At 34.5% G+C, this 24,944-nt stretch overlaps 1 pseudogene; it reads left to right on the plus strand.

The window, feature by feature from the left end:
• The first annotated feature begins 12,658 nt into the window (after nucleotides 1-12,658).
• LOC149145789 (SKP1-like protein 1A pseudogene) lies at nucleotides 12,659-19,406 on the plus strand (annotated as a pseudogene).
• The last annotated feature ends 5,538 nt before the right edge of the window (nucleotides 19,407-24,944 follow it).

A 24,944-nucleotide genomic window follows, 5' to 3' on the forward strand; every position in this document is an offset into this window, starting at 1 on the left:
ATAGTAGATGATAGGAAAAATTTCTTATATAATAGTTCAATTGATGTAACATTAGATGCTATATTATAGACATTCTATTTTGATGGTTCTGACTACTTTGAGGGTGCACGTGTTGGAAGTATTCTCCTTGACCCACAAGGGAACCAACATTTGATGGCCAGCTGGTTGGAGTTTGCATGCACCAACAACACAAAAGAACATGAAGGCCTGCTCCAAGGCCTCAAGGAAGCCATTGACATGAATGTGAAAAATCTTAAAGTTTTTGGTGACTCACAGATAATTGTAGATCACGTAAGGAAAAGGATACATTGCAATTCCCCACAACTCCTAAGGTACCAGCATGAGGTATGAGACTTAATTGAGATTTTTGATTCTTTTAATATCACATACATATCTTGAGGGAAAAACAAAGATGTTGATTTGATGGCTAATATGGTTGCTAAACATTTTCTTGATTTGATATTAAAGAAAATTAATTTTTATGTCGAATTTATTTTCAGACCATTCGTTCCTGATAACATCTCAAATTGGTAGGTGTTCGAAGATGATGAGAAAATCCTTGAATTCTTTCACAATGAGAGGACATTCAAGAATGTATTCATTGACAAAAGGAGCATGACAAGCTTATGAAAGAGAGGGAAGATAAGGAAAGGGATCAACGCAATGTGGTTCCAAAATCAGTTGTTAAGATGGATCACTTGTATGACTTGCATGATAAATTCAAGAAACTGACTAAATGCAAAATTCATAGGTTGTCCATGAAGTATGAAATGGTCAACCTTGGGACCAAAGAAGACCCAAAAAATGTCAATCTGGGCCTTGGGTGCTCTCCACAAGAAAAGGCTGCATTCGTCAAGATATTTAAAAACTATAAGGACATCTTTGCGTGGACATATGAAGAGATAAAGACCTTTGATACTAGTGTTATGCAGCATGTGATCCATTTGGAAAAGGTGGCCAGGACCTAACAACAAAGGTTGCGTAAGATACATCCAAACCTAGAACCATTGGTGAAGAAAGAACTGAACAATATGCTCGATGGTAAAATCATCTTCCTGGTTAGACACACCCACTAGGTAGCCAATCTCATGACAGTGAGAAAGAAAAGTGGAGACATCATGTTGTGTATTGATTTCAGAAACCTAAACAAAGAATGTGAAAAGTATAACTATCCTATCCCTTTTATGGAACACATCCTTCAGTGTGTTTCTGAGTCTAAAATGTTGTCCTTATTAGATGGGTTCTCAGGATATAATCAAGTATTGGTATCTCATGGGCATCAGCTTAAGACAACCTTCAACACCAAATGGGGCACCTATGCCTATCGTAAAATGCCTTTTGGGCTCATTAACACTCGCGCCACATTCCGGAGAGCTATGGACATATCTTTTTGAGGGTTGATGAATAGATCAGTAGCAGTTTACATGGATGAAATCACTATGTGTTCATATCAAAGAAGGGATCATATTTATCACCTAGGACAGATTTTTGAAATATGCTAAGGGTATGGAATTTCTTTGAATCCCAAGAAGAGCATCTTTGCAGTCATAGAGGGGAAACTATTGGGTCATATCCTCTCTAAAGAAGGGATTTTTATTGATCCTACAAGAATACAAACCATCAATAGAATACAACCCCCTGCCAATAAAAAATCCATGCAATATTTCTTTGGTACTATTAATTTCATTAGAAAATTTGTGAGAGGCTTTGCAGAAATAGTATGCCTCTTGCACATGATGATGAAGAAAGAAGTTATGTATGAATGGAGCAATGAAGCCAAGGAAGCATTTCAGCAAATCAAGGAAGCCATCGTTGAAGTTCATGCGTTGGTCAACCCTGATTTTGGCAAAGAATTCTTCTTATACACCGTTGCATTCGACATTTCATATGCCACAATTCTCACTCAAAAAAAATGATGATGTCAATGAAGTCCCCATTTCCTAGATTAGCTCAAATCTCCAAGGAGCAGAACTCAACTACCCAAACGTCGAGAAATAGGGCTATGTAGTTTTCAAGGCCGTAAAACATTTCCGCCCTTATTTACTAAAGCCCAAGACCAAAGTCATCATTCCCCATTCTATTGTAAGAGCCTTCTTCATGTAGAAAGAAATGGGTGAATGAAGAGGAAACTGGATAACCAACCTTCAAGAGTTCGACCTGGAGATAAAGTCGGCACAGATAGTTCAAAGGCAAAGACTTTGCAGGCTAGCAGCATAAGCCTTGGCAGACAAAAAAGGGGCATCCGAAGAATAAGGAATGTTGGGCATGCAATATGCACAAATGGAACTCAAGGATGATCCCTTATGGAGAAACAAAGGGCTAATGTATGAGCGAGAAGCATTAGAAGTCTTTTTGGACCCTTAGTCGTGGTACTATGACATACACTTATATCTAGTGTGGGGATTGTGTCCTAAACACATGGATGCATCGTAGAGGATAGCACTCACATTGAAATCCAATCTGTATCATCTGGCCAACAGCGTCTTACACAAAAAAATAATGATGGAATCTGGGTGAGGTGTTTGGAGAAGGATGATGCCAACCATGTATTTAAAGAAATGCACTACGGCCCAGCAGGCGGTCACTATGGCAGAGAGACCACTGTTCACAAAATATTAACAACGGATATTATTGGCCCATAGTGTTCAGAGACTCGCATTATTATGCTCGTAAATGCAAGGTCTCCCAAACCATTGCAAGACGAGAAAGAAAACCTGTTGTTTTCCTCAGGCCTATTATGATTTATCAACTGTTCAAGTAGTGGGCCCTAGACATTATAGCCGAGATCACTCAAAACTCTTCATAGCAACTTAATTATATACTCATAGTCAGTCATTACTTCACCATATGAACCGAAGTTGTCCCACTTCAGAAGGTGAATGGGTATGAGGTAATATCTTTCGTTGAGAAATTCATTATCAACAGGTATGGCATCCTTGATGCCTTCATATTTGATAATGCTTCTTACTTTTAATCTCCGAAACAGACTGAGTTTGCTATTGATAAATCAATCCACATAAATTATGCAACAAACTATTACACCCAGGGAAACGGAGTTGCAGAGCCTTCAAATAAAAAATTTATGTGCATAATCCGCAAGTTAGTCGCTGACAACTAGAGGAACTCGCACAATGCCCTAATTAATTGCCTTTGGGCCAATAGGGTCACCCCTAAAGTGGCCTTAGGAAACTCCCCATACTTCCTCATCTATGGATAGGAAGCCATATTGCCTCTAAACATTACCCTTCCCTCCTTACAACTCTCTCAACCTTCAAGAGGAACACCTTCAGCCTTACCTCAAGAAAGGATCAACTAACTAATGAGGTTGGAGGAATTAAGATATAGAGCCAGAATTAAATGCAAAAATCACCAAATGATTGTAATTGATCATCATCTAGCAAGAGATAAAGATTTCCAAGTAGGGTAGCTAGTCCTCAAATGGGACAAGATGAGTGAGCCAAAGGGTAAACACACAAAATTCCAACACCTATGGTTGTGCCCATTCCATGTTGTTGAAAAAATTGGTCAATGGACTTACAGGTTGAAAACATTATGGGAGAGATTGAAAGGCTCCTTGTTAATGGCCAACATCTAAATAGATATTTCTGGTAGCCACCACATGGTGGTTACCTCCTGAGTAGGTTAGAGTTCATTTCATTTTTCTTTTAGCTTAGTTGTATTTCTATCTTTTCCTTTCGTTTTCTGCAAGGACTATTTTCTTACTGTTTTGAATCATAGTCCTTTCAGCGAGCTGACTTTGGTCCTCGAGTCTCGTTCTACCTTTCAAATTTTCCCTCATTCACCACATTCATCTTTTCCCTCCCTCATTAACCTGCTCATGATTCTATTGTTTCTAAACCCATCATTACCTTGCAAATCAAGCAACTTTCTATCATCCCATTAGCACTTTAAAATCAGTTGTGGAATTCAAACCAAACCCCTCATTGGCATCTATTGGGAACTATGTGAAATCTGTTGATAACTTCGACATATGAAGCATGTAGGGGCATCTTTATAAAACAAAAAATGTGTAACTACAATTGTACTGGCATGGAGGAATGCTCCATCTTAAGTAATCCCACTCATACCTAGCCTAGACTTGCCTAAAAGGTTTACATTCATTCTCTAGTGGTCCCATACACCACACTAAATTGTCCAATACTCGTTATATACAAGTTAACCTCCCTTAATGGGCTAAGCTCACTATCATATACTTTGTGGAAAATCCAATTGTTCTCTATTCCTTGTGCCTCAAACTGGAAGGACTTATTTAAAGAAAATCAAATGTCAAGTCCTTGTGACAATCTTGAAGGACAGGTTGTTTGGAAAGCCAGTTAGAGTAAGGACTGTTGTTGGGCTCAGAGTACCAGTTAATACAACAAGCCCAACCTTGCTTAAATAGTTTAAAAAATATGGCATGATCCATGATTGTGCCCCATTCAATCATATGAAAATATAGCATTGAAATTCTCATATAAAGTCTAGATAAACATATCTACATCAAGTTTGATGAACAATAAAGAGCTGAGGTACACACCTAAACAGGTATTGATAAACTAGTGATGGCCGCAAAAGGATTTTTGAAAGTAGGAAATAGGTAAAGGAGGGTTAATAATTCCCATAACACTCTCATTCGAGAATTCCTGTAAAAATCCTATTAGTAAGTAGATTCTATTTGTCTCTATCCCACCAGAAGCAATTGATGCTGAAGTGGAACCCATGCTTGTCCATCTTTATAGTTTGCATTTCAATTTTATCTTAACACCATGATGTTTTATTGATCTCAGGATTATTCGGAAATAGAGATAACTCGTTCGCCCAGCGGTTCGTCATTTTTTGTGGCCACAACCACCACCCTATCAAAACTTGCCTTGGCAACAATTTTGATTGGGTCCCCGAAATGTTTTCACAAATGGTCTAAGCCCCTTAATAAATCCCTCGCATACAACCTCATTTAAGACCTTCATTCCTATGCTCGTCAAGATTTATGTAACTCACAAAACCCTCTACTACTTCTTTTTCCCATCATAATTCATTACAACGGAAATTCTTTGCAAAACACACATAAACCCTTTTCGAGCCTATCGCAATCAACACAATGCATTTATGGCTTCTGGACCCGACAGGTTTTATTAACCCAAATGCGTATATTTTGTCTATCGAGGCCCATCACAAATCGTTATCGGCCATGCCCAAAACCATATATATAAGGGGCATGTATGTCTTCCGAACCTGATAGCCATATTAACCGCGATATATATTCTATCGATTCTACCCTCCCAATCACATATCGCAATCACCAAGGCCCGGGGCCTACATATAAGGCATATTTTTATACCCCGGACCTGTCAATTATTATGAAGTGGAGCGTATAACATTTCAAGTCAAGCCTTATCGCCAAACATGGTTTTCCCCATATATTCCTTTGTTTTTCGAAAAGCATTGAAGTCTTGGTTTTCAAAGGCAAGCCTATTGTTGCAGTCCCGCCGGTGGTCTTAATGTATATACATATGTTTTTGAGTCTAGGGCTATATCGCATATCGGATATGAGCAAAGCTTAGGCCTTACACACAATGTGTGTGGCTATATGGCAAACTCGCCGAGCCTATCAAATATGGTATATATATTTTCGGGCTCGAAGCCCCGTCGCATACCGCAATCGACAGAGCACAAGGCTTGTGCACATTGCGATATGTGACATGCCAGACCTAACGATATTTATAAGCCCTGATATATAAAATTTGAGGTCTGGCCTAAGTGATCGGGGCAAGATTTTCTTTGTTTTCCTGTGTTTTTCAAAATTCTCAATATAACAAAGGGAGCAGGTTTTTTGTGCAAAAGGCGGGCCTGTGGAGTCCCGATAGTGTAATCACAAATTGATAAAACAATGGTAAAATTAATTATTCTTAGAAGAGAATACATTACATAATGATTTATTTAATTATTCTTCATGGGATTGACTATAAATTACATAAAAAATGTGGTTTATTAAGTAATTTCTATCCATCTCTAAAAAATGTGCTTGAATCCATCTATTAAATTAGGCTAGATGATCATTTTTTTGGTGATAACATGGGTATTGGCACTAGTTTTTGAGACGACTAAGGCGCACTTCAAATTTTCAGGGGCAGTAAGCTAGGACAACAAGCCTCCTAACAAATTTTTATATTCATTAAATATATATATATATATATATATATATATATATATATATATATATATATATATATATATATATATATATATCTGTGTGCATGTGTGTGTATAGTAATTCACAAATTAAAATATAAAAATTAGAACTATTACTAATTTTGAAATTAAAATTACAAAATAAATGTTAAATTCTAACACAAATTCTCGTAATTAGTTCAGTAATAGAAATATGTCTCCATTAATCTATTATAAGACTATCATTATTAATTAATGATAGTATTATATTGTATTATATCTATCTATCTATATATATATATATATATATTAAACACTAATAATACTATATATCAATACATAATTAGTTATAATATATTATATATATAATTGTTGTAATAGCTATATATATATATATATATATATATATATATATATATCTTACTATTATATATGTATATCCTATAATCATAATGTATATACATCTAATATATACAATTAGTCCTAATAATATATAATATAAGGTATATTTATATTAGTTATCTAATGCTGCATATATGTTTCTCTATTCTAGAGTTTTTGTACTCAAATCTTTTGCCATCAACCTAAACAATTACTATATTATGAAATATGTAATAACCATTTTTTTTTCTAACTAAGGTATCACACCATATTCTAGACTAATCTATTTCATCTCACCATGATCTTTACCTAGGCTCATAGCCCACAAGAAAACAAATTTAAACTCATGCAAGGTGTTAACTCCATTCTCCATGTCTTCTAATGGTTAGAAAATCTAGTAGTACCACAAGATCCATCATGATTCTCATTGTGAATCATAACAAATCCATGTTATTTTCTAACTATCAACACATGTGTAACACTCCCATCTCCAATTACCAGAACATCTAACCATTCAGTAACTGTTATACTTATTTGATGTGATATATATATATATATATATATATATATATATATATATATAAATTATGGATATATTATAATGTATACCTTAGTACTTATTAGTTAATATTAAAACTTGAAATATATTAATATATATATATGATATATATGTAGCACTAATAATGTAATGAGTGTACATGATTTTAGAGTAGGTCATATCCAATGACTTCTTCTTCTTATACATATTGAAACCCCTAAATATATATTATCTAACATATATGAGACATTTTGATGTTTATCACGTACTCTTCAATGATGATCAAGAAAATGAGGTTAATATGTTACTTTGATTTTAAGTTCATTTGCTTCCTCCCTTCACTTCATATCATATATAGAGTTTTGAATTTTTGGTAATGTCCTCAAGTGAGATTGACCTAAATAGCTATTCACATTTTGAATAATCACCATTAATTCATCTTATATATATTTTTAATTATTCACATCAATATGGTACCAACCTAGCCATACCTTTTTACCATACCACATATGTATTTCTAGAAAATTTTGATTAACAAGCAAAATATAAATTTCATTCTCTTAATCTATCTTAAACTAACCTAATATACATATATTAGTAATAGTATAATAATATAATAACCACTTTTGTTACAACTAAATGAAAACTACCATTTAATTTCAAATTATATAAAATTATATCCATTTTTTTAGTTTATTATACCATCTAAATATTATACTTAATAATGTTTTATATCAACATTTTCAAAAATCATCTTTATCAATCACTTAGATATTTAATTAAATATAATATTAATTAAAGAAATATATTACTAAATCAAGACTAGATAATTTAAATTTGTCAACTAAAATATAGATTATTTACTTGTAACTTCAACTATCATACCATACCATTATGTGACTATAATTTCACTTTACATTATTGAAAAATTTACTTAATAATTCTAAGTTCTATTATTAACAACAAGCCAACATGATTTATATACAAGTAAAAAGTACCTTTTGTTTTTAAAACAAGTTTTCAAAACAATTGTAATGCCATGCTTCAAACAAGGTGGTATTGTTCTTATGATACCATATATGCATGTGGTTTCTGAAAGTGACACTGGATTTTTCTCGCGTTTCCATCTTCTCCATAGCCACCCACGGCGTTGTGGGTTTATTACTTCGCAAGTTGTGGGGAAAATCTTCAATGATCCCATAAGGGTTGTGGATTATAAAACCGGAGTTGAGAGATCACGATTTCGAACGTTCTGATCAAGGGAAGGCTAGGGTGCCGGTGCTATTAAATTTAATGAAGCAGTACGTGAAAAATGATGTTGTGAGCATTTAAAGGGAGGTCCTAGATCACATCGAGTATATGGTTGTTGCTTATGTATTATGCACTTACTCTACCATTTTTTCATGTGTCTTGGCACTTGTTGGGTCAGATTGACTTGCATGAATTACTTGAGTGATTGGTGGTTGCTTGGACTTTCGACAAGGTAATAAATCAGATAATAAATGTTTAAAAATCAGATAATAAATGTTTAATGAAGCAGTACGTGAAAAATGATGTTGTGAGCATTTAAAAGGATGTCCTAGATCACATCGAGTATATGGTTGTTGATTATGTATTATGCACTTACTCTACCATTTTTTCATGTGTCTTGGCACTTGTTGGGTCAGATTGACTTGCATGAATTACTTGAGTGATTGGTGGTTGCTTGGACTTTTGACAAGGTAATAAATCAGATAATAAATGGTCGACCTCTTTTTGTTGTTTAGAGTATATGGGTATATTTTATTTTTCTTTTTACGAGGATTTAATCATATATATATAAGGATAGTAGTTGCATACACATCGGTCCACGAAATTATGGTTGTTTAGAGAATATGGGTATATTTTATTTTTATTTTATGAGGATTTAATCATATGTATATATGTGACAAGGATAGTAGTTGCATACACATGGGTCCACGAAATTATGGTTGACGGATATAGATATGGTATATATGTGGGTTCTTGAGGAGGACTCACACTTTCAATTGGAGCCTCACCTTCAGTATGAACCCCAAGTCATCTAAGGGGGAGTGCATGCAGCTCCTTTCATGGGTTGTACATGATCTTGTATCTGGAATTGTTGTCTAGTTGTGAATTGATTTGTGATTTTTAAACATTGGTTCTAGTTCAGGCCACACATGGTGTACCAACTGATCTCACATTATGTGATGCTATAAAGTGTTTAATTCTATTCTGCAACTTATTTCGAAGATTTAAGACATAGTCATTCGAAATTACTTTTGCAGACTTCTCACATGCTTTATTCTTATTCTATTGTTGGAAATACATGTGGAAATTTTTATTTTTGAAGGCAGAGAGAGTCAAGAAGCTCTCGGGTTTTGAATAGGGTTTTCTGTATTGCCCTTGAAAGGTCTTTAAATACAATTTGGGTTTTGAATAGGGTTTTTTGTATTGCCCTTGAAGGGTCTTTAAATACAATTTTTTTCCATGTTTAGTACGATGGAAATTAAAAGTTCTAAGGAATGAAATCGAACCTGATTATGCCAACCACTAGTGGCCATCCTGCCAGCATGAGAACATGACCCCTTCCTCTAGTACAAATAGCTTGTCAAGCATTTTGACACTGGAAAATTATGGGGCTTCTCAATTCCTCTTCATTAGATTGAGAAACCTGTTCCATAAAGGAATTCATTGTTAGAAGTTTGATGGGTTTGGTCGTGGTACATCACTAGTTTTCGGAGAAAACCAATCTGGTGGGAGGATAATGGTGAACTTTCCATTATCACTTTAAACTTTAATCAACCCCTAGTAATGTGGTGAAGTTCAACCTCTTCCTTTGTTTCATTGGGTGAGTACAATAGACTCATGAACCTTGGCTTAGCAAGACAACTAGCTGAACCCTCTATCTCAGCAACAAATGATTTCAACCTTATAGATCTACAATGTGACCTCAAGCTTAATGAGCAGGCCTTGTAAGTTAATAATCTTGCCCACCCAATAAGCACAATAGAACGAAGTAATTTGGCCTCTTGAATCGATCTTCAACCTCCAAATTAAAGATTTGGGCTTGATAAATGTTAGGTAGCTAGGGTGCATCTTTCAACATCAAAAACAATGATATTGAGTTAGGTCGTCTTTCAACACTGAAACCAATGATCTTGAGTTAGGGTAATACATTAGCTAATTTAGGGACACTTATATTCTAATTATACAATAATTAATATATATATATAATAATAATATACATAGATTTATATTAATGCTAATATATATTAATACTATATTAATATATATACTTTACTATATATAGATTAGGTATACTATAATATATAATAATCTTGTATACTATACTATATTTTATATATATATATATATATACCTATAATAACCTTATAGTAGATGCCATGTAATATATATATATATATACTCATGAATATTAGTAATGTCATTGTAGAATGATTTTGAGGGTTAATGATATTTTTAGGAAAATATTCTCCAATGGCTTTTTTTTACAAGCTGTTAAAATTTCTTCTTGGGATTCATGGAAGTGGCGATTCATGCAAGTGAGTATACCTCAAAGGTTACTTAGAATCTATCCATGGATTACTTGATTCATAGGCCATTGAAATTCAGGTGGCATCTCTTGATCATATTAGTTAAGTGATCAACCCTTGTACTAAGAAGCTTTTTGACCACCAAAAGTATGGTTTCATTTAGAAATGAAATAAACCTACAACTCCCTTACCTTTTTAGTTTTCCTTTTCCATGCTTTAATTGGATGCATTCCTTTACCTTTTTAGTTTTCCTTTTCCATGCTTTAATTGGATGCATTCCTTTAGACCCACAAAAAAATACTCCAGATCACCTCATTACAAATTCCTTACTTTGTCAACTATAATATATTTAACAATTGATTGAGGTATGGCTCATCCCCACTGGAAACCTTTTGAACCACATTTATATATATGACAGACTTATTATAGCAATATATACTTAGGTTATAAGATACTTATATATACATATTGCTCATATATATTAATACAATTATAATATATATTTAGGAGTATATATATTTATATATAATATATATATAAAAGATTATATATATATATATATAAATAAGGATATAAATTATAGAATATATCATTATAATATTAATATCTTAGAGTATATAAATAGGATATATTATAATGATATATTTATTTTGTATTTTTAATTTATATATATTATTAAGATAATGGTAAACAGAAGACTTAATGGAATAATTAAGATTTACTATAGATTATAGATTAATTTATATTGGATGGAATAGCATTTAGAAGACAAGTATGAAAGGTTGTATGTCATTTACAATGAAGAATTATGAAGGGTTCAGTGAAATTTAGAAGGAAGTATGAAGCTTTCTAGAAGAAGGCCTTAGCTAGGAATTCTAAGGTCTAGTTTTGGAAAGGTTGAAGTGACTTGCGAGAGTTGCTCAAATATTGATTAGTTAGTGAACTTGGGATTGTCTATCATCAAATGGTATGTAGGTTAGTTGGTAGAGTAACCAATGAGCCCAAGGCAGGTTCTCACTTTAAATCTTAACCATTGTAATATTTTCACCTTAGCAAAATCATATCTCAAACTCAAAATTGAGGATTGTTTTAAGTCACACACTCCAAAATGAAACACTAGCAATTAGTTTCAAGGAAAGTCATACCAAGTCCACCTGAGATAATAAATTTTACAAAACTGAGAGGGACAGTGTACACGCTCCAAGGGAACCCATGGGATTGAGTTCTTTGACCTGAATTTGGCCAAATGGGATCTAAGATGAACTAGATAAATAATTCTCTCATGAAAACCTCAAAGGAAAACCACAAACAATTCTAAAGATTAATGAATAAGTTGCTTGCCTGAAATAGCTATTGCCATTAAGTTATTCCTTCTTCTTAGGGTTAATTGGACTTTTGAAACTTGTAGTTGCCTTGCTATGAACTTAACCAAGAAACTCCCACTTTCCATTCTTCAAGGGGGTTCATTGGACTTTTGAAACTTCCAACTACAGGTTCAGCTAAATTTAGGGATGGTTTATTAAACAGTGACTTAAGGACTTCTTAAGTGGAGTAGTTTATTCTACCTCAAGGTCTATCATAAGTTTAAAAGTATAAATATAAAGTTAGGTTTTTCATTTTCATTCTTAATTTTTTTTTTTAAAGGGATAATTTCGGATGCAATAGGGGAATACCTACCTAGTTGGACCCTAAAATAGGCACAATCGAAAGCAATTAACGGGTAAAAAACAATAAAATAAGAAAACGCTAAAAAGCTGGTTTGGTTCATGTTAATTGGAGTTAAGAAAAGATATTTAAAAAAGCAGCGTAAAGGCCATACCATGGTTATTTGGGTAAGCAATCAGGCTATAAATATATGGACTCATTGCCCTTACCACATATCGCTCATCTCATATTGTTCGACCAAAAGTTCGTTCATACTTCTCGAGTTCGCTTCTCTTATACACAGAGAAATTCAGTCATTCCATTTTATTCAGATCATCTTTTATTCGGATCATCCATTATTTGGGGAACCATGGCCAGGGGAAGGAAGGTGACTTTGAAGAGCTCAGATGATGAATTGTTTGATGTCACTGAGGCTGTGGCGTTCGAATCTCAGATCATCCAGATCGGCCAATGCTATTCAGTTGCCAAATGTTTCTAGTAAAATACTCTCGAAGGTCACCGAATACTGCACGTACCATGTCCAGGCTCACAAGACAGTAGATGAGAGATCGACCCTTTCCAAGGACGAAATCAAGAATTGGGATGAAGAATTCTTTAAAGTCGATGAGGCGACTTTGTGCGAACTTCTCTTGGTATTCTGTCACAAACCCTTATTTAACTAGGAATTTGATGGTTTCGTATTCTTTGAAAGCCTGATTTAATTAGGGTTTCGAGGCATTTTTACTCTATGGGAAAACTTCATTTGGTACGAAAATTATTAAGGATTTTGTGGTTTCTTAAGGATTTAGTGACTCGGTATCTCTTTCAGTGACTTGTTATCTCTCAAGAAACCCATTTAATTAGGGTTTCCAGTTTTCTCTATGTTCAGCTTCTAGATTTGCTCTAGTGGAAGTGAGGTTGGGGCTTTCTGGGAAAGTTTGCAGGGTTTGTGGACTGCTGGCCTGTTTGAGGCATTCTATCTCAGGCTTTTTGAAATCTTAGAATTGTTCAATAATGTTGAGTTTATTTTTAATGGAGATTTTGGGGCATGTAATTTGAGACTTTTATGAAATTTGGGGCATGCAATCTGAGACGTGTATCAAAATTTTCAAAGTCTCTTGCAATCTAATTCTACAGATATTTAAGAGGTGTTTCTTTGAGCAATTGCATTAAAAGGTTTTGAAGTTTTTTTTTATACTAGCTTTTTTTTTCTTAATGTCTTTATATAATCCAATTTAGGGCTTCTTTATTTTTGTTATTTACTTAGTTTGGTCCCTGATTTAGTCAAAACAAAAAAAAAAATATAGTTCTTTTATTCAATTGCTCTTCTTTGAACTTAGTCATATTGTTGAAGGACATATTTTTAATGAATTTTTTGGGTATCTGGTTAGGTTTTCCATATCATACTCTCAATTGTATTGTATTTAAAGTTTGGAGTTTCTGCTTTTCAAATTTATTGGTTAATTTTATTATATTCTTGGGTGCCCAAATTATATGGTTTTCCTTTAATTTAATTGATGTTTTTTTGGCCACATTTGTCATTCTACAAATTTTGTTTTCATTGTCTTCTACATAATCCTAATTTCCAGTTAGGATTCTTGCTATTATGTAATCAAAAGGTTTGGAAAATGTATATGCAATTTTTGGAAGTTGTTTTTCTGTGTATTCTTGAAAAATAAAATATGAGGATTCATATTGTCTTTTTTCATAGGTTTTTGGTTGTATGGAAAACTAATGTTTTTCTCATTTTCTTACTTTGAGTGTTTATTAATTTTCCTCAATTGCCACAACTTGCTTAGAATCTGATTCTCTCATATTTTATGGTTTTCCAGAGGTTATTAGAACTAATTTTTCAGATTTACAATTCTATAGTTTTTTTATTTTCTTAGGTAATTTCTAAGTTTAATTTCCAGGTTCTGTTTTAAGATTCTCATTTTTATGCCATCAAAATTTTGGGAGAACGTACATGCAATTTTCAGAATGTACTTCTTGTGTATTTTTGAAAAGCAAATTGTATATGCATTTTTTGAAAGTTGTTTTTCTGTGTATTCTAAGATGGTTCAATTATCTCCATTTCCCTCTAGTCTCATTCCATGTAATTATTGTACATAGCTTGGCCGCTTTGTTTAGTAATGTTGTGCACATTTATATGCTTGTCCAGGGTATAGATACATTTGTATATTTTACCGAAACTTTGGCTTATTAATCTTTTTGTGTTTTTGCACGCTGCTAATTACCTAAACATAAAAGATCTGCTAGATCTTACATGTCAGACAATTGCCTACATGATAAAAGCTAAAACTGTAGAATATGAAATGCACAGTGCTATGAAGAAAAAAAAATATAAAATATAAAACAGTGTGAGCCAAGAAATGCTTCAAATCTCATATATTAAATTCAACTATAAATTGCATTCTTAAATAGTAAAACTATTACTAAAATATTTGTCAATCAACTCTCCAATCAATCTATTGTCATTACATCGAATTTCCAGCAACTTCCAGCACTCACCATCCTAACAAACACAAACTGCTGGCTACTTTCTTAGCAATTTCCATAACTAATTAAGCATTATTCCCAACACTCCCCCTTAATGATTAATGAGGATTTACTATCTTATCTCGTAATGCCAAAAACTGATCTTTTGCAACTGCTTTAGTGAATATATCTTCTAGTTGATGCTGACTATTTATATGCTTCAATTCAATATCCTTCTTCTGCACCAAATCTCTAATGAAGTGATATTTCAGGTCAAAATGCTTTGTTGTGCTATGATGAACTCCATTCTTTGGTAACTTTATGGCACTTACATTATCACAATAAATCCTTGTACACTAAATTTGTTTTTCTCCAATTTCTTCCAAAATTTTTGTGAGCCAAAGAGCTTGTGTACCTGACGTAAGTGCAACATATTCCGTTGTGGATGAGAGGGCAACAATGCTTTGTTTTTTTGAGCTCCATGTAATCAAATGAGAACCAAAAGAGAAACAATTTCAAGATGTGGATTTACGGTCATGAAGACTACCTCCCCAATGTGAATCACTAAATCCAACAAGATTGGACATTTCAGAAGAGTAGTAATGAATGCCAAAATTTAGAGTGCCTTTGGCATACCTTAAAATCCTCTTGGCTACCTTCATATGTATTTTAGTTGGATTTGTCATATACCTTGAAACAAGTGAAACTCAATATGTAATATCATGCCTTGTGTGGGTTAGAAAGATCAACCTCCCCACAACACTTGTGTAAGTTTTCTCATCAACTAAATCAGCACCATCATCTCTACATAACACCTCTCCATAAGCACTTGGAGTAGGGGATGGATGAAAATCAAGCATATCAAATTTATTTAGCATATCCTTTGCATACTTTGTCTCACAAATGAAAATCTCATCCCTACTTTGATAAACCTCCATTCCTAGAAAATATTTCATGATGCCTAGATCTTTCATCTCAAATTCATTCATCATAGCAACTTTGAATTTATCACTCATCTTAGAACTACTACCCATAGACAACAGATCATCAACATACAAACTTATGATTAAAATATCAATACCTTCTTGTTTGTAGTAAAGGGTAGGATCATTCTTACTTCTCTCGAAGCCATTTTCCTAAACGTATCCATCAATCCTTGCATACCACTCTCTTGGTGCTTGCTTAAGGCCATACAAAGCCTTCTTCAACTTGTAGACATTATTCTCCTTGCCTTCCACTTCAAAACCTTGTGGCTGCTCCACATATACTTCCTCTTCTAAGTACCCATTCAAGAAGGCACTTTTCACATCCATATGATGTATGCTCCACGTTTTATGAGCTGCTAATGAAATCAACATTCTAATGGTCTCCTGTCTTGCTATTGGTGCAAATGTATCTTCATAATCAATTACATACTTGTGTGTGAATCCTTTAGCAACTAATCTTGCTTTGTGTCTTTCAACACTCCCATCACTGTTAAATTTAGTCTTATAGACCCATTTGGTGCCAATCGTTTCCTTGTCATGTGGAAGCTCTATCAACTCCAAGTGTCATTCCTTTGAATGGAATCCATCTCTTCTTGCATGGCTTGCATCCAAACCTCATTAGTACATGCATCTTCAAAACATGATGGTTCAAATTGAGCCTTAGCTAATAAAGCAAAATTGACTATCTCACCTATTGGGCTTTCTTCATGTGCTTGATTTGCACTCCACTCATAAATATCACTCAATCTTCTTACCTTCCTTGTAGAACTTGGAGAAGAAGTTGGACTTGAACTTGATGTTGAAGAAATTGATGAAGGGTTGCTTGGTGGAGCTAAGCCACTAATTACAGAAACATTAGTTGGCTTCTCATTATCATTATCAACAATTATATCATTTAAAAGAGATTTTGTCTTCTCAACATGGCCTTTTTGATGACCATAAACTCCCCCTTCATCAAAAATTACATCCCTTGAGACAATAAGCTTGTTATTTACAAGATTATACAATTTATAAGCCTTGCTTGTCTCACTATACCCAATAAAAATACATAACTCACGCTTTGCATCCAAGCTTCATAAGGAGTCATATTTTCCAGTGCACTGGTGGGGCTACGGTTCAGGATGTATACTGCTGTAGCAACTGCATCTCACCAATAAGTGTTGCTCAATCCCTTATTTTGTAGCATGCATCTTGCCATTTCAACCACAGTACGATTTTTCCTTTCAGCTATGCCATTCTGCTGGGGTGTGTATGCTGTAGTATGTTGCCTCCTCATGCCATTCATATCACAATAACTCTCGAAAGCTTTTGAGCAGAATTCTCCTCCACGGTCAGTCCGCAAACATTTGATCTTGCACCCTCTCTCATTTTCTACAAGGGCTTTGAACTTCTTGAATGTATCCAGGGCTTCACATTTTTCCGTCAAAAAATAAACCCAACAATTTCGTGAGTAATCATCAATAAAAGTGATGAAATATGATGACTTACCCAAACTCTTAGTCTGCATAGGACCACATATGTCTAAATGAACCACCTCAAGTGGGTGACAAGCCCTCCATGCACTACCCTTTGGAAACCTTTCCCTTGCATGCTTTCCTTTAGCACATCCTTGACAAACCTCCTTATGCTCTTCTACCTTGGGCAAACCAGAAACTAATGCATTTGAGGTTAGAAACTTCAAACTGTGAAAATTTAAATGCCCATACCTGAGATGCCATAACCAACTTGAATCCTCATAAGCCATATTAGCAAGATTGATGTTATGTTCATCAAACCTCAAGGGAAACATCCTATTTCTTGTCATAGGCACAACAATGATCACCCTATTTCCCTTATTCTTATCATAGATAGTACATGTCTTATTTTCAAAGACTACTTTATAATTTTTCTCACATAGCTGTCCAACACTCAACAAATTATGCTTCAATTGTGGAGTATAATAAATGTCATGAATACTCTTTATACCTTCTTTTGTTTGGACCTCCATAGCTCCTTTGGCAGCAACCTCCAATGATTTATCATCACCAAGCTGGATCTTGGATTTGAAACTTCCATCCTTTGCTCAAAACAACTTCTCATTCTCTGTCATATGGTTAGAGCATCCAGAATCTAGGTACCAAACATCTCTACTAGTATTTTCACCTTTGTCATAAGATAAAAATAAGTGATCTTGAGGATACTCACCACTTTCATGAGCATGATTAGCATTTTTACCTTCTTTCAATCTACATTCTCTTTCAAAGTGACCATACATGTTACAATGGTAACATTGAACATTTCTCTTATCAAATCTACCTCTACTTCTTCCTCTGAAACTACCTCTTCCAATTGAGCCACCTCTTCCTCTACCTCTTGAATAATTTTGGCTTTGCCATTTGCCTTGACCTTGATGGCTTTTGGTATTGCTGCTACTTACATCTTCATTCTTTGTAATTTGTAATTTAGAGGAAAAAACTTTCTCTACAGCTTCAAAACTTTCCTTTAATCTTTCTTCATGAGACATCAAAGATCCAACCAATTCATCAAACTGTAGTTTTGTTAAATCCTTACTTTCTTCCATGATTATTGCAACATGATTCCATCTATGTGTTAAAGACCTCAATACTTTTTTAATTAAAACTTCATTACTTACAACTTCTCCAAGTGTAGCCATTTTATTGACCACATCTTTGACTCTCACACAATAGTCACTGATACTTTCAGCTTCTTGCATCTTCAAATTCTCGAACACTCGCCTCAATGTCTGAAGCTTGACCACCTTAACTTGATCACTACCTTGGTAAGCTTCTTGTAGAGTCTCCGAGGCACCTTTGGCAGTTTTTGCTCGAGATATTATTGGAAATAAGCTCTTATCAAGAGCTATCTGAATGTGAAACAAAGCTTGAGCATTCTTCTTCCTTGTTGTTCTTTCATTGGCTGTAAGAGCATTCCAATCAGCTCGCTCTTCATATCCTGATTCAACAATCTCCCACAAATCTTTTCCAATCAAAAAGATTAGCATCTTAATGCACCAATAATCATAATCGTTACCATCAAATTCTGGAACTAGCATCTCGTTAGAATTCAGCATGATTAACTTTGGCGAAATTCCAACAATACAGCTTTAAACCAAAAAAAATTAACGTGCTCTCATACCACACGTAGAATATGAAATGCCTTATTTCCACCCAAATGAGAAAACAGTGCTATGAAGAAAAAAAACATATAAAAGATAAAACAGTTAAAAAACACAGTGACTATGTGAGCCAAGAAATGTTGCAAATCTCATATATTAAATTCAACTATAAACTACATTCTTAAATAGTAAAAATATTACTAAAATATTTGTACTGGCATTACAGCGAATTTCCAGCAACTTCCAGCACTGACCATCCTAACAATCTGCTGCTTTAATTTTACAGACAACACAAAATCTGCTCACTACTTTGTGAGCAATTTACATAACTAATTAAGCATTATTCCCAACAAAAACGCCTGAAGAAGTACGTTAAAATTTCAACATAAATAATGAATTTACTCAAGCGGAGGAGGTCAGCCGTGAGAATTAGTGGGCCGTAGAATGATTCTAGGGAATTGGTGAAAAAACAGTATATATATTTATGTGCCATGGTGTTTGGTTTTATTGTAGTAGAGAATTTTTTTAGAAACTATTAGTGGTAGCCTTTTTTTGTTTGGATATCAACTTTTAATACTATGTTGGACTGGCTTTGAACTTAAGGCATACGTTTGTTCTAGTTGAATCATATTGTAAGGATCTCGGAGCAACTCCTTCAGTAGTATTGGGCTTCTTGAATTGCAACTATTTTTCTGTCAGTTGTGTAGTGAAATGTGTTCCAATTGCATGGTTTTAACATTTTGACGGTTTTGAGTTTATGTGCATGGGAAGGCATTTCCATTTTTAATTTCCTTGCTATTATTATTGCACGAATTAATGCGCTCAGTTTAGAGTATTAGTGCACTAAGGAATTGCCTCAGTTTACATGATTATTGCAGACTTAAAGATTAACTTTAATATATTATAATAGACATAAAAGATTTATTGAAAAGTGACTTACCATGTATTGTAACAACTCCTTCAGTAGTATTGGGCTTCTTGAGTTTCTGATAAATATTGCAACTATTTCGCTGTCAATTGTGTAGCTGAATGGCCTCCAATTGCATTGTTTTAACATTTTGTTTTTTGTTTGAAGTTATGTGCACTCGATCTCTTTTTTCCACTTTTGCATAGATTTTGATCGTTTGTTTCCATGCAATTTTCAAAAAACTTACGTACCTTATGATCGCTAATTTCCTTACCATTTTTTACGAACTAACTTCTAAATTTTCTATTTAAATTGGCACAGTTTCTTCTCTCACTGTGATTTAGCGTTCAGAAGATTAGCCTCATTGTGATTCATCAAATTGATTAGCTTATCTACCTTCTCTCTCCTCTGTTTACATTTTTTCTTGGACTATCGATTTCTAAGATAGAAAAATACTTTTGTGTTATTTAATAAAAGGTAGACTCATAAACTAGAGCAAGGTCATTTTAAGGGTGGAGGGAAACAAATCCTTATTTTAATCTAAAGTATAGTCATAGGTCACAATCCTCATAGACTAAAGTGATGTGGGTTTAATTTTATTCCTTTGCGCTTATAATCCCTTGGGTTTAGTACTAAAACCCAATGGTATAATATTTTGCGGGTATAATATTATTTATTGGCTTTGTAATTAATATTAATCCCAATGGTTTAATATTATTCACTAGGGTTTATAATTCCTTGGATATTTACTATTAAACTTAATGGATTATAATCTCAAAGTAATTAATATTATAAACCCAATGTATATAAACCATAAGATAAATATTATAAAACCTAGAATAAAAATGATTGACCATGGTCAATCATGGTCGAACATCCCATTGTTATAGGATTGCCCCAAAATGAAAATTAACCATTTTCAACCATGGTCAACAATGTTTATTTCAGGGTTTATAATATTTTTATTATGTTTTTTACACGTTAGGTTTATATTATTAATCTCTAGGGATTAATATTATTCCCTTCGGTTAATAATTCCTTGGGTCTTAGTACTGATCCCTTGGGTTAATATTATGATCTTTGGTTCGTAATTGCTTTGAGTTTTAGTATTAAACTTTAGGAACATAAACCCTTACATTAGTAAACCAAATGGATTGATATTATAAACTCAAGTGAATAATAAAACCAATGCTTAATGCTAAAACCCAAAGGTATTATAAACCTAAGCGATTAGTATTATAAACCTATGAATAATATTATACCCTAGGAATATGAACACTTACATTATGTTATGAAACCAGCTCACAAAAAGATAGAAAAGAAAGATCCACGACTTAGAATTCAGCCTCTTCGAGGGGGCAACCTCCTTTACATTACATAAATGAACAATTCTTGGATGATACAAATGAAAATACCTCCTTTCTATATATAGGAGTCTAAGTGGTCCCAATACAATCAAAGCCTACATAACAATAATATTGTAGGGCACAAAAATAACAATAGTGGGCTTCTATGTGGCACAATAGTAACAATATGGGCACTACATGAGTACATCAATATAAATAAGGGGTATAACTACAATAGTAATGGGGTAATCACTAGTATTATAGGGACCCAACATGCCCCTCTCCTTCAAAAAAGTGTTGTCCTCAACGCTTGAGTAGTTCAGGATACTTCTGCATAAAATTCTCGTCCTCCCATGTGGAATCTTCAGCGGATAAGTTCTTCCACTTGATAAGGTACTCTGAAATTGATCGATTTCGTAGCTGTCGAGTTCTTGTTTCTATAACTGCTTCCGGTTCCAATATAATTTTTCCTTCTTCGTCAAGTTCTGGCAATATTGTTTGAACCGGGAGCTTGTCGCCTATAACCTTCTTTAAGCATGAAACATGGAAAACTGGGTGCAATCGAGAAGCTGCAGGAAGCTCCAATTTGTATGCCATAGTACCAATCTTTTGCAACACCTTGTACGGACCATAATACTTTGGTGATAATTTATTATCCTTCTTAGCTTGCTTGAGGGACATTTGCTTATATGGTTGTAGCCGTAGGAATACCCAATCACCTACATCAAAACTTCTTTCACTGCGATGCTGATCTGCTTGTTGTTTCATTCTATTTTGTGCCAACACAAGGTTATCCTTTAAGAGTTGGAGGACTTGTTGTTGATGTTCGATGTGATGTTCCACTGCCTGAACCTTAGAATTTTATCTTAAATATGATGTGATGGATGGTGGTTGATACCCATAAAGTGCCATAAATGGGGTCATTTTTGTTGCTGTATGAAAGGAAGTGTTATACCACCATTCAGCCAGAGGCAACCATTTGACCCATTGTGTCTGTTTATCAGATACAAAGCAACGAAGGTATCCTTCCAAACATTTGTTTACTATCTCAGTTTGCCCATCAGATTGAGGATGATAAGATGAGCTATGAGCTAACTGAGTACCAAGACAAGAAAATAATTATGTCCAAAAATTTCCAGTGAAAATGGGATCTCTGTCACTTACAATAATCTTTGGGTTTCCATGTAGCTTTTGAATTGTTTCCATAAATGCAGTAGAAACTGTACTGGCTTTGAATGGATGTGATAATGCACAAAAGTGTGCATACTTGGTAAGTCTGTCAACTACCACCATGATGACACTCTTTCCCTCAGACTTGGGTAAACCTGTGATAAAATCCATTGATACCTCCTCCCAACGTTGGCTTGGAATGGGTAAAGGTTGTAATAGACCCGGTGTCTTAATTGTTTCAACTTTATTTTGCTGGCAAACCAAACATTCTGCCACAAACTTATGAATATCTGATTTAAGGCCATCCCAAAAAAATTCCTTCTTCACCCTGTGGTAAGTTTTTAAAAATCCTGAGTGCCCTCCTAAGGGAGAAGTGTGTAATTCTATAAGAATCTTTTGTTTTAGCTGGGAATTCTTACAGAGGTATAAGCGATCTTTGTACCATAACGAATCATTTTTCCACCTAAATGTATCAGACGTACTGGAATCTTGTTGTAGCTTTCGAATAAGTGCCCACACTTCTTCGTCATTCTTCCATTCCTCCCTTGCTTCATTTATCCAATCTGGTTGGATGATAGAAATAGCGCACAACAATGCTTCCACATCCTCATCCTTCCTTGAGAGTGCATCTGCCACCACATTTTGCTTCCCCTTTTTGTAGATGATTTCAAAGTCATAACCCAACATCTTTGTGACCCACTTTTGTTGCTATTCAGAGGATAATCTTTGTTCTAAAAAGTATTTAAGGCTATCATGATCTATTTTTACCTTGAAGTGTCTTCCCATTAGGTAGGGTCGCCATTTCTTAAGTGCATGGAGTATTGCCAAGATTTCCTTCTCATAAATAGCTTTTCTTAGAAACTTTCCCTTGATTGGACGACTTTCAAAGGCAATGGGTCTTTCATCTTGCATTAGAACAGCACCAATTCCATTTCCTGAAGCATCACATTCCACAGTAAAGGTTTTTGTGAAGTCCGGTGTAGCTAAGACCGGTGCTTCGCACATTGCCTATTTAAGATGTTCAAAGGCCTTTGTTGCTTCCGGAGTCCATGAAAATGCATCTTTCTTCAATAATGTTGTTAGAGGTGCTGCTATTCTCCCATAATTCTTAACAAACTTGCGATAATACCCTGTCAACCCAAGAAATCCGCGCAAATGCTTTATGGATGTGGGGATTTTCCATTCCTTAATGGCTTTAATTTTGGTAGGGTCTACCTTAACTCCTTCATGAGATACAATATGACCCAAATATTCCACCTCCTGGACTCCAAAGAAACATTTGGATCTTTTGGCATATAATTGTTTCTCTTCCAATAGTTGTAGCACCCTGTCGACATGTTCAACATGATCCTTCCAAGACTTGCTGTAGATAAGTATATCATCAAAAAATACTAACACAAATTTTCTAAGGAATGGTTTGAAAATTGAATTCATCAAACCTTGAAATGTTGAAGGTGCATTGGTAAGGCCAAAAGGCATGACCAAAAATTCATAATGACCCTCATGAGTTCTAAATGCCGTTTTCGGAATGTCTTCAATCTTCATTCTGATTTGATGATATCCTGAACGAAGATCCAACTTGGTGAAGTAAATTGATCCATGCAATTCATCCAGTAATTCATCAATGACAGGAATGGGGAACTTATCTTTAATAGTGAGCTTGTTGAGCTCCCTATAATCCGGACACATGCGCCATGATCCATCCTTCTTGTGCACCAATACTACTGGAGCAGAGAAAGAACTTTGACTCGGTTGAATTATACCAGCCTCTAGCATTTCTGCAACCATACGTTCAATTTCACTTTTTTGGACATAGGGATATCTGTACGGCCTGATGTTTGGAGGAACACTTCCTGGAATCAGATGAATAGCATGATCATGATCACGCATAGGTGGGAGACCTTTGGGAGTCTCAAATACCTTGGAATGATTGTCCAGGACTTTTTGGAGATCTGGAGAAATAGATGATTCTAATGTGGAAACATCTAGCGAACATAATTGTGCAATTACACCCCTTTGCTCCTTTTTTAGAAGCTTTGTCATACCATTAGAGCTGATTATCTTTCCTGGTTTCCCTGCAATACCCCTTAATTCAACTTCCTTTCCTTCCACAGAAAATTTCATGAAAAGTTCTTGAAAATTAAAAGCTATTGTACCCAAGGATTGTAGCCATTGGACTCCTAGTACAACATCAGCACCTCCCATTGGAATGGAAAGCATTGGGCTAGTCAATACATATTCTCCCATGGATAGCTTGATATTATGGCACTTTCCAGAGCAATTTATTGTTCCTCCATTTGCAATCATCACTTGACACTCTGGTGCTGGATATAGGAAGCAATTCAATTCTTTTGCTACCCTACAATGAATAAAATTGTGGGTGCTTCCTGAATCAATCAACACTATCACCTTTTTCTTCTTGATTTGTCCTTCTATCTTGATGGTTTGAGGAGTGGTAATTCCTGCCAATGCATTACAAGATATGGTCGGATTTATTTGTTCTTCATATAGGCTTTGTTCCTGGAATATATCCTCTTCTTTTGACCTTTCTTGCTCCTTTTCTTCTTCCTCTTCACAATCTATGTAGAATAATTTCTTCTCAGCACACTTATGACCTTTTGTGTATTTGCTATCACAATTGTAACAAAGCCCTT

Source organism: Pinus tabuliformis, chromosome X, assembly GCF_031772625.1.
Source record: "Pinus tabuliformis cultivar Carrire ecotype Pingquan chromosome X, CPIR1, whole genome shotgun sequence".
Lineage (NCBI taxonomy): Eukaryota > Viridiplantae > Streptophyta > Pinopsida > Pinales > Pinaceae > Pinus > Pinus tabuliformis.